Raw genomic sequence first — 11584 nt, 5'->3', positions numbered from 1 at the left:
TGGCACTCACATTATAAAAGCAAATGATCTTGAGACTTAGCACCTACCCCCAACCAGATTCTCCGGGAACACGACAAGCCTGCCCCTATACTTAGCCTGTCTTGTAGCCAGATGCATTCTCTCAATTACACAGGACTTAGTTATAGCCAGCTTGGACTTTTGGAACTGTATTTCTGATAAACATATCTTAAATCAGGAAAGACAGCAAATGTTCTCACTTCAATATTTAAGTGATTGTCAACCAAAGGAAACTCCTTCCCATTCAATTTACTAAACAAAGTGGATGCTTTCATGATTCTCTTTAAGAGTGTTATATATCAGACTTTGAGATTAAGCACTTTGTGAGAGAATAGATCTAAATGCAGTTCTGAGTGCAATCCCACCCTCCAAACACATAAGACAATCAGTACAATATCCATCTTTTCATGCTTGACTTTCACAGCATGATCATAAAGAGCAAAAATTTTTGCAGACACATTTGAGGGCATCACTAACTTTCCCAAGAGCCTCCCTTAATTCTTTGATATTCAGATTATTCTGTTGGAAAGTTCTTATCATGATTATCATCCATGTCCATTTTCTCATATACAGTTCTTCTTCATCTTATTTTGCAGGACCTCATTTGTTGATGGCTGTTCCAGTTTGCTAATGCTGCCGTTTTGCAAAATACCAGAAATGGATTGGCTTTTATAAAGGGGGTTTATTTGGTTACAAAGTTAAGTCTTAAGGCCATAAAATGCCCAAGGTAAGGCATCAACAATAGGGTACCCTCACTGGGGAAAGCCATTGGCATCCGGAAAACCTCTGTTACTGGGAAGACACGTGGCTGGCGTCTGCTTGCTCCCAGGTTGCATTTCAAAATGGAGTTCTCCAAAAATGTCAGCATCAGCTTTCAATGGCCATCTTCAAAATGTATCTCTCACCTGCAGCTTCTCTGAATTCCCTCTGTTTCTGAGCTTTTATAGGGCTCCAGTAATTAAATCAAGACCGAAGCTAAATGGGCAGGGCCACACTTCCATGGAAACAATCCCATAAACAGGTCAGATCATAATCAAAGGTGTTACTAGTCACATCTTCATGGAAACAATCAAAAAGTTCCAACCTAATCAACACTAATACGTCTGCCCCCACAAGACTGCATTAAAGAACATGGCATTTTGGGGGACATAATACATCCAAACCAGCACAATGGATTTGTATTGATTACACCAGTTCTCCAATATCACATTCATAGATTTTGTGAAATTCTGCCTTTTTTGCAAGATTTCAGATTTTCTGTTGAAATTGAGCTACAGTTTTATTTGCATAATTTGGCCAAACATTTTGAAACTCAGTGGAAGGGTATTATGAGTAAGGTAGACATAAGTATTAAGGAGGAAAGGAAATTTGAGTTGACGCTAATTTTATAAGTGTCAGTAATTTTACAAGTTTACTCCACCAGTGGATGTCTTCAAATTTTTATGACTTTTTCTTCCTGCATCCAATGGACTTTGATAATAGAGACCAAAATCCCTGTTCTAGTTTGCTAATGCTGCCGGAATGCAAATCACCAGAAATGGAACAGCTTTTATAAACAGGGTTTATTTGGTTACAAAGTTATAGTCTTAAGGCCATAAAGTGTCCAAGGTAAGTAATCAACAATGGGGTACCTTCACTGGAGGATGGCCAGTGATGTCCAGAAAACCTCTGTTAGCTGGGAAGGCACGTGGCTGGTATCTGCTCCACAGTTCTGGTTTCAAAGTGGCTTTCTCCCAGGATGTTCCTCTCTAGGCTGCAGTTCCTCAAAAATGTCGCTCTTTGTTGCTCTTGGGGTGTTTGTCCTCTCTTAGCTTCTCTGGAACAAGAGTCTGCTTTCAACGGCCATCTTCAAACTGTCTCTCATCTGCAGCTACTCTCTCAGCTTCTGTGCATTCTTCAAAGTGTGCTTCTTGGCTGTAGCTCCTCTTCAAAATGTCACTCTCAGCTGCACTGAGTTCCTTCTGTTTGTCAGCTCATTTATATGGCTCCAGCGATTTAATTTAGACCCCCCCTGAATGGGTGGGGTAACACCTCCATAGAAATTATCCAATTAGAGTCATCACCCACAGTTGGGTGGGGCACACTTCCATGCAAACAACCTAATCCAAACATTCCAACTTAATCCCCACCAATATTCTGCCCCACAAGAGTGCATCAAAGAACATGGCTTTTTCTGGGGACATAATACATTCAAACTGGCACAATCCCCAACACCATAAATTAATTGTGGCCTTTCAGAGACAAAACTTCCACATCATTTGTTCAAACCATTAGTAATTTGTGTGGAATAAGTTGTTACCATGGAGAAGATGGCTCCTAATTCCTGAAATAAATATTTTTTAATTCATCTTCCATTGCATGAATTTCGGATGTCATTGACTCTTTTTAACTCAGTCTGTAATTCCATGTTCAGTGCCTGTCTTAGTTTGGGTTCCCCCAAAAGCAGATTCTGGGTCAAGGATTCAATTGCAAGTAGCTGTTTTTGTTTGTTTGTTTGTTTGTTTTTCAGAGGCAATCCTAGAAACCACTGCTAGGTTGAACAATGAGACTAGGAAAGGAAAGAAGTCAATAAAAGATGCTTTATCAAACAAGTTACTCTGTGGGCAACCAAAACTCAGTTCCAATGGGGATACATTGCAGATCACATTTCAGACTTATGCCAACTAGAAGGTATATGGAAACTGGGGTATTTATCCTCCATCACTCTGTCCATCATGGGTTGAGGGTGGCTTCTGAAGGCATTGACTCTTTGGCATTTCCCACTTGACCCTTGGGCAGGCTGAGCACTAGGGTGCAGAAAAAGGATCTTCAAGTTGAGAGTTACAGGCATTTCCAGTATTTGCAAGTATTTGCAATTGTAATGTAGACATGAGTGCTGAGAGGATATGGGCAAGACATCAACAGCATCTGCAGTGGCTTTTCATTCATGGATTAATTAGTTCATTCTAAATTCAACAAATATTTACTCAGGATGAGTAATGTGATAGGCTATGGGCTTTGAGAGATAGAAGCTTAGTCTAGATCCTTCTTTTCCTTCATTCCTTACCTGGTTTAAAGACTGCATTAGCCTGTCTATAGAGTATCCTCAATCTAGGGGATGGTTCACATACCCACAGATGTATCTATAACCATTTAGAGCTTGAATCATTCAGCCCAGGAATCTCATAGATTTTGTAACTCCAAAAGATTTATAAAAACTGCTTTTCTCCAAGTGCCTTGCACTCTCCCATCTCCACATCTTTGCTTTCACATTTATAGTGCCTCTTCTGTTTGGAATTTTAATAGAGGAGCCCTTGGAACAAAGACTTTAAATATTGATGGGTCCCAGACTGGGAATTTTGACCACCAGCATTAGTTGTGTGGACTTCATTCAATGGACAATGAGGACTCACTCACTGAAAGTTTTTTAAAAAGAGTGTGACATGATCAAAGTGTTGCTTTACAATGATTGACACAGTGTTCATATGCAGCCTACATGGAAGGGTTTTGGAGAGGAAGCAGAAAGAGTGGCCTGGAATTTATCCTAGTAGTTCAGACAAGGGGCAATTTGGGCCTCATTTAGGAAAGGATATGCAAAAGAACCCAGAATAATTCACAAGGTTTTGTATCTGATTGAGCATGGTTTCAAGTGTGATTGACTGAGGGAGTGGATAGAATTTAAGAACAAATTAAAGGAGAAGAGAAATAGAAAGTCAAAGAAGAAGAGATAGTTTTAGAGAGGTTTTCTTGGGGGGTGGGGTAGGGAGGAGAGCCAACATGTAATTTGAAATGTGGATCTCTTAGTAAGAAATATCTAGAGTAGGGATGGATATAGGTGGAGCCACTAGCATCAAGTTCCACAAGTCATGGGAATAGATGAATTCTATAGACTGATCACAATGATGTACAAAACCACAAGAAAGGCCCCTATTCAGGGAGCAGGAAGGAAGAGAGAAGCCACAAGGGAGAGAGAGGGGTTACAGAGGGAGAAGAAAAACAAAGCAATGCAGTGTCAAGCCAATTCTGGGAATCTTAAGAAGGAGAGGTCAGTCAACAATGACAAATGCCATATGGAAGTCAAAGATAATGAGTATTGAGAGAAAGCCACACTATTTGGCAAGCAGGGCATTGTTGATGAACTTAGCACAGTTTTCCAACATATTTTCCACAGAACTCTGGTACTGCAAGACATTTCAAGAAAAAAAGATAACAATTATTTCTTATACCTAACCAGGTATAAGAAACTGTGTATTATAGAGCAGGGTTTCTCAACCTCCTAACTATTGACATCTTGGCCTGGATAATTCTTTGTGTGGGCGGTGGAGGGAAAGGGACTTTCCTGTGCATTGGAGGATGTTTACCAGTATCCCTGGTCTTTTCCCACTAGATGCCAGGAACACAATTTCCCCAGTCATGACAATCTAACAGTCTCCAGGTATTGCCAAATGTTCCCTGAGGGGTAACCTCTAACTGAAAACCACTGTTCCGTTAAAGCTTCTATTCCTAACAAAAGCCTAGCCTTGGGGATTTGCAAAGCACAGTACACAGGTCATTGTAAATTAAATGTTCTGAAAATTCCATACTAAAAAATACTTTTTAAGTTTGCTCAACTCAGAGTTTACCAAATTTATGTAACCTTAGAACTTGCATTTCTAACACAAAACTGGTATCCCACGAGGCTTGTTTTGGCAAATGGTGTCTGTGTCAATATTAGATCAGGTGAGGAAGAAAGATTTCTGTCAGAGAGCAGAAGGGTAGCCTCTCCCCACCTCCTGCTACTACATACTCCCTATTCCCTATTCATCCTCCCTTCCCTTAGTAGCTCCTCAAAAATGGTTAATATCCACAGATTCTAATAAAGCTACTAGGCCACCTACAATGTCAGGAAGCTGTTCTGGTCCACCTCAGGGAGACATTTGAAAACATTTTAACAAGCCTATTTCATTCACCAGCCATTTTGTTTTGTTCTGAATTGTTCCAAAAGACTCAGCTGACTCCAGGGCCTTAGAAGAATGAACTCACTGTGGAAGCAAAAAGCCTCCTGTTCTCACGTCTATTGAGGCTGATAGGGTTAGAATCAAAACTGCCAGGGATTGAGCAAAACAGCAACAGCACCCCCTAGTGGCAGACATACTCCAGTCCTTTGTGAAAAAAAAAATAGTTGATTTAGCCTTAAACCCAGGAGCTAAATCACCCAGGAGAGAGGAAGATGCACTGAATCTTCTTAGGTTCCAAGTCAAGCACTTGTTAAGCTAATAAGAACTCCAAGTGGTATCTCTTTTCCATTAAAGTGTCACTTTGTGAACACTTTGAGATTGAAAAAAGGCTGTCCGGCAATATTTTATCAGAAGGTAGATTTTAGAAAAATGATGATTGTTAAAGGCTTTATCATTAGACCAAGTAAGATGCTCCCCCTGTCTGCTGGTAGCACTACATTAAATTCTGTGATTTGTGCACTCATTTAAAGTGATGTCACTAGATGAATATTCCCTGTCAACATCCAGTCCTTTCTCAGAATGCCACTTCAGGTTTAAATAGATTAAGAAATATTTATAAGCACACATAGTTTTATGGCATGTCACTATATTGCTCTTCATAGATATTGTGGGGTTTTTTAATAAAGTGAAAGTTTGTGGCAATCCTACATCAAGCAAGTCTATTGGCGCCATTTTTGCAACAGCCAGTGCTCAGTTCATGTCTCTGTCATATTTTGGTAATTCTCACAATATTTCATACTTTTTCTATTACTGTTATATCTGTTATGGTGATCTGAGATGAGTGATCTTTGATGTTCCTGTTGTTATTGTGGGGGCGCTACAAACTGCACCCATATGACATGGCAAGCTTAATTGTAAATATGTGTTCCAACTGCTCCACCTCCTGGCCTTCCTCCATCTCTCCCCCTCCCCTTGGGCCTCCCTATTCCCTGCGACATAACTATATTGAAATTAGTCCAACTAATAACACTACAATGGTCACTAAGTGTTCAAGTGAATGGAAGAGTCACAAGTCTCTCATTTTAAATCGGAAGCTAGAAATGATTAAGCTAGGCCTCTTGTACCAGTTAGCCAAGTTGTGAATGCAAGGGAAAAGTTCTTGAAGGAAATTAAAAGTATTACTTCATTGAACACCTGAATGATAAGAAAACAAAACAGACTTATTCCTGACATGCGGAAATTTTCACTGTTCTGGATAGAAGATCAAACAGTTGCAACATTTCCATATGCCAAAGTGTAATCCAGAGCAAGGCCCTAATTCTCTTCAATTCGAGAAAGGTTGAGAGAGGTGAGGAAGCTACAGAAGAAAAGTTTGAAGCTAGCAGAGGTTGTTTCACGAGGCTCAAGGAAAGAAGCCATCTCCATAATGTCAAAGTGCAAGGTGAAGCAGCAAATGCTGATGTAAAAGCTGCAGCAAGTTATCCAGAAGATCGCGCTAAGAGAATTGATGATGGTAGCTACACTAAACAACAGATTTTCAATGTAGACCAAACAACCTTGTATTAGAAGAAGATGCCACCTAGGACTTTAATACCTAGAGAAGAGAAGTCAATGCTGGCTTCAAAGTGCCAAAGGTCAAGCTGATTCTCTTGCTAGAGATGAATGCAGCTGGTGACTCTAAGTTGAAGCCAAGGTTTATTTACTGTTCTGAAAATCCTAGGGCCCTTAAGAATTATACTGAATCTACTCTGCCTGTGGTCTTTAAATGGAACAACAGATAGCGCATCTGTTTACAACAAGGTTTCCTGAATATTTTCAGCCCACTGTTGAGACCTACCGCTCAGGAAAAGATTGCTCTCAAAATTGACAATGTACCTGGTCACCCAAGGGCTCTGATGGAGAAGTGCAGTGAGGTTAATATTGTTTTCATGGTGCTGACAGAACAATCCAATCTGCAGCTCATGGAACAAGGAGTCGTTTTATCATTCAAATCTTATTTTTAAAGAAACACTTTTCATACGGCTATAGCTGCCATAGGTAGTGATTTCTCTGATGGATCTGGGCAAAGTCAATTGAAAACATCTGGAAAGGAGTCCCCATTCTGAATGCCATTAAGAACATTCATGATTCTTGGGAGGAGGTTCAAAATATCAACATTAACAAGAGTTTGGGAGAAGTTGATTCTACCCTTCATGGATGACTTTGAGGGGTGCAAGACTTCAGTGGAGGAAGTAACTGCAGATGTGGTGGAAATAGCAAGAGAGCTAGAATTAGAAGTGGAGCCTAAGGATATGACTGAATTGCTGCAATCTTATGATAAAAACTTAATGGGTGAGGAATTGCTTCTTATGGATGAGCAAAGAAAGCGGTTTCTTGAGATGGAATCTCCTCCTGGAGAAGATGATGTGAACATTGTTGAAATGACAACAAAGGATTTAGAATATTACATAGACTTCATTGATAAAGTAGCAGCAAGGTTTGAGAGATTTGGCTCCAATTTTGAAAGTTCTATTGTAGGTAAAATGTTATCAAACAGTATCCCAGGTTATAGAGAAATCTTTTGTGAAAGAAGAGCCAATCAATGTCATAGACTTCATTGTTGTCTTATATTAAGAAACTGCCACAGCCAACCTTCAGCAACCACCACCCTGATTAGTCAGCAGCCATCAACATTGAGAAGACCCTGCACCAATGCAAAGATTGCAACTCACTGAAGCTCAGATGATGGTTAACATTTTTTAGCAATAAAGTGTTTTTTAATTAAGGTACTTACACTGTTTTTTAGATATGATGCTATCACACACTTAATAGACTACAGTGTAGGTAAACATAACTTATATATGCACTGGGAAATAAAAACATTCTTGTGACTTACTTTATTGCAGTATTAGCTTTAATGCAGTGGTCTGGAACCAAACCTGCAATATCTCCAAGGTATGCCTGTACATGGCTTCACACATCCCTTTTGGATAGATGTCATTGTCCTTTAAAACCCTTGGACAAGCTTTTGCCCTGGTGGCCCTGATGGTTGCTGTCAAAAGAATTGCTACTGCAAAGAGAAAGAAGAGAGCTTTAGTCACAGTATAACAATTCACAAATTGGGCAACACCAAGTAAAAGCAGGTGTTCCAAAGTATTCGGTGGGCATTGGGAATTAGTAAAAAAAAAAGGGGGGGGGTGCTGGGGAATGACAGTAGTCAGTTGAGTTCTGATCTAGTGGCTTATTGGAACATCCAGGCAGAAGGAAACTTGTCTGAAACGGATTGACCAGAGCTTGGCTTCCCCCTCCCCTCCCCCCATTGCTAGTAAGTCTCACTCTTCATGCCGTGCATTTCTGGAGTCTGATTGTGTAAGCATAGGGGAGCAACTTGTGCACCTCCTTTGCTGGGCCCATTTTGTAACCCAGGTCCTGAAGGTCAATTTAGAGTTCCTTTAAAATGGAAAACAACAAGGACCAAATTACAATCAGGAAGTGATAAGATATTTTGCCATTATGGTTTTCCACAGTGGCTGGCACTTACTAAATTTCAGAGATGGGTTGGATTTGTTTGGGTTTCTGAATGTTATCTGTGCTTTTCAGTTACCTGAAATGCAAGTTGTGGCAGTAGCCTGCATGTCCAAGACACATTTCATTTAGTTTAAATTTGAATTAAGTTAAACTGCTCTGAGAAGGAAGATGTAGAGTGAAAAAATTTCAGTGGTTCTGTAACTGCCGTGTGAAAGTCCTGCAAAAGAAAGGTGAGTAGCAAAGAACAAGATCATTTATTTGAGCTATGCTTTAAACTTGTGGTGCTTAAGCAGCAAATTGTGTGTTTGTTTTCTCAGACCAAGAGTTCAGCATGCAATAGCCCTAAAATAAAATTCAATCACTTTCAGAAAATGTCAGGCTGTTCCATAAATGTTAAGCTTACATCCTGAAACTGCTTTAAACAGCTTTGTTTTAATATCAGATTCATCATTACATATTCCACAGGTCAATAAAGACTGAAGGATGAGTGGTAGAAAGAAGTAAAATTCTGAATTGGACAATCTCTTCAAATGTTTGTTCAAAAATCTTATAAACCAGTGGAGGGTGGTCACAAACAAAAAATAGAAACTACTCTGTAAGAGTAAGAATTTTCTTGAAAGCAAAAAAAAACAAAAAAACAAAAAACTAATTTGAAGTTCATTGATATAAATATACGTTCTGAAGGCAGACAATCTGTGTTCAAATGTTGGACAAGTTACTTAGCCACACTGACCCTCTGTGTCTTTGTCTGAAAAGCGGAAATATCTATCTCAGGGACCTGTTATATTAAAAGAGATCACCCAAACAAAGCAATTAGCACCATACCTGATGTATAGTAAGCTTAGTCCAATAAATGTGAGATAATATGCAAAAGATTAGACAAACCCAATTATTCATTAATAGGGATAGATTAAATATATTATGGTACCCATATTAAATGGAATATTATGCAGTAATAAAAAAACTGAAGGAGGAGGAGCTATGATGTTGGCATAGAGAGGAATGGAATTTAGTCCCCAGGAACAACTAGGAAATAATTTGGAATAACTGCTAGGGGACAACCGTGACTGTCCACACATCATACACCAACCTGGATTGGGAGGAATGCCTGAGATCGCAACATAAAATCTGTAAGCAAAAACTTCAGAACTGTGCTGGGAGACTCCTTCCCCCAAAGCAGGCTGAGCTGCAAAACTTCACTGTGGTAGAAAGCAGTACTCTCTGAGCAAGCAAATAAAGCACAGCCCAACTCCAACTGGGGATTTAATTAACAAATGTGGACCGCTGAATACAAGCTAAAAACCTCTAACAAGCAGACAGAGGCTTTTAGTGATAACTGACCTTAAAGAACCAGATGACTGCTATCCTTGGAGAAGGAGCCCAGAAGCACAGGTGTTAGCTCTGGCTGGTGAGTGAAACTGGGGGGCTGTGAACTGGCTCTGAAAGGGGACTTTCTGTCGCTTTTTCTCTCTCTCAACCTGAGGGGCTCAGTGGAGAGAGCCTCAGCCATTTTCAGTTCAAAGTGCTCTGACCCAGACAGGGGTGGAGATAACAGAGCCAGAGAGACAAAGAAGATATTAAAATGCAGACGATAACTCCCTAGGGGGTGTATCTTCCCCAAAAGGAAGGAAGTGGTGCCCAGTTCTACTACCATTCTTCCCTCCAGAACCAGACCCCAGAGCCTGGGGGAAAATAGCCAAAACAGAAACTAAAGGGGCCATACCTCCTTACATGAGCAACAGGCTGACAGGCACCACCTGCTGGGCAGATTAGGGAAAGCACAGTGACTAGAAAACTCACAGAAAAGTCTCTCAATCTCTAAGACACACCCACAGGGAGACCTGAAACTGAATATAAACCTATTCTGAGATCTGAACCCATTCTGGTCTGGAAAAATCTGATTGGGGTAACCAAGGAAACCAGATGCCTAGACAATAGAAAACTACAATCTACACTAGGAAAAAATGAAGATATGGCCCAGTCAAAGAAACAAACTTACACTTCAATCAAGATACAGTTGAGATATTGTTTCCTTTTAATGAAACAATCTATTAAAGATTCTTCAAAGAAATATGCCAAATCAAATCAAAAACCAAATCAATGAGTTCAGGGAAAATATGGCAAAAGAGATGAAGGCTATAAAGAAAACACTGGGTGAACATAAGATAGAAATCAAAAGTTTGAAAAAACAACTGGCAGAATCTATGGAAATGAAAAGCACAGAACAAGAGATGGAAAACACAATGGAGACATACAATAGCAGATCTCAAGAGGCAGAAGAAAACACTCAGGAACTGGAGAACAAGACACCTGAAAGCCTACTCACAAAAGAACAGGTAGGGAAAAGAAGGGAAAAATATGAGCAATGTCTCAGGGAATTGAATGACAACATGAAGTGCATGAATGTATGTGTCATGGGTGTCCCAGAAGGAGAAGAGAAGGGAAAAGGGGCAGAAGCAATAAAAGAGGAAATAATTAATGAAAATTTCCCATCTCTTATGAAAGACATAAAATTACAGATCCAAGAAGCTCAGCGTACACCAAACAGAAGAGATATGAATAGGCCTACGCCAAGACACTTAATAATCAGATTATCAAATGTCAAAGACAAAGAGAGAATCCTGAAAGCAGCAAGAGAAAAGCGATCCATTACATACAAAGGAAGCTTCATAAGACTATGTGCGGATATCTCAGCAGAAACCATGGAGGCAAGAAGGAAGTGGTGTGATATATTTAAGATACTGAAAGAGAAAAACCGCCAACCAAGAATCTTGTATCCAGCAAAGCTGTCCTTCAAATACGAGGGAGAGCTCAAAATATTTTCTGACAAACAGACAATGAGAAACTTTGTGAACAAGACACCTGTCCTACAGGAAATACTAAAGGGAGCACTACAGAGTGATAGAAGACAAGAGCGTGTGGTTTGGAACACAATTTGGGGAGATGGTAGCACAACAATGTAAGTACACTGAACAAAGGTAACTATGAATATGGTTGAGAGAGGAAGGTGGGGAGAATGAGAGACACCACAAGAAAGGAGGAAAGATAAAGACTGGGACTGTGTAACTTGGTGAAATCTAGAGTATTCAACAATTGTGATAAAATGTACAAATATGTTCTTTTACGAGGGAGAACAAGCAAAT

Source organism: Choloepus didactylus, chromosome 11 (assembly GCF_015220235.1).
Source record: "Choloepus didactylus isolate mChoDid1 chromosome 11, mChoDid1.pri, whole genome shotgun sequence".
In the NCBI taxonomy this organism is placed as follows: Eukaryota; Metazoa; Chordata; class Mammalia; order Pilosa; family Megalonychidae; genus Choloepus; species Choloepus didactylus.
This window is presented reverse-complemented; position numbering follows the sequence as displayed.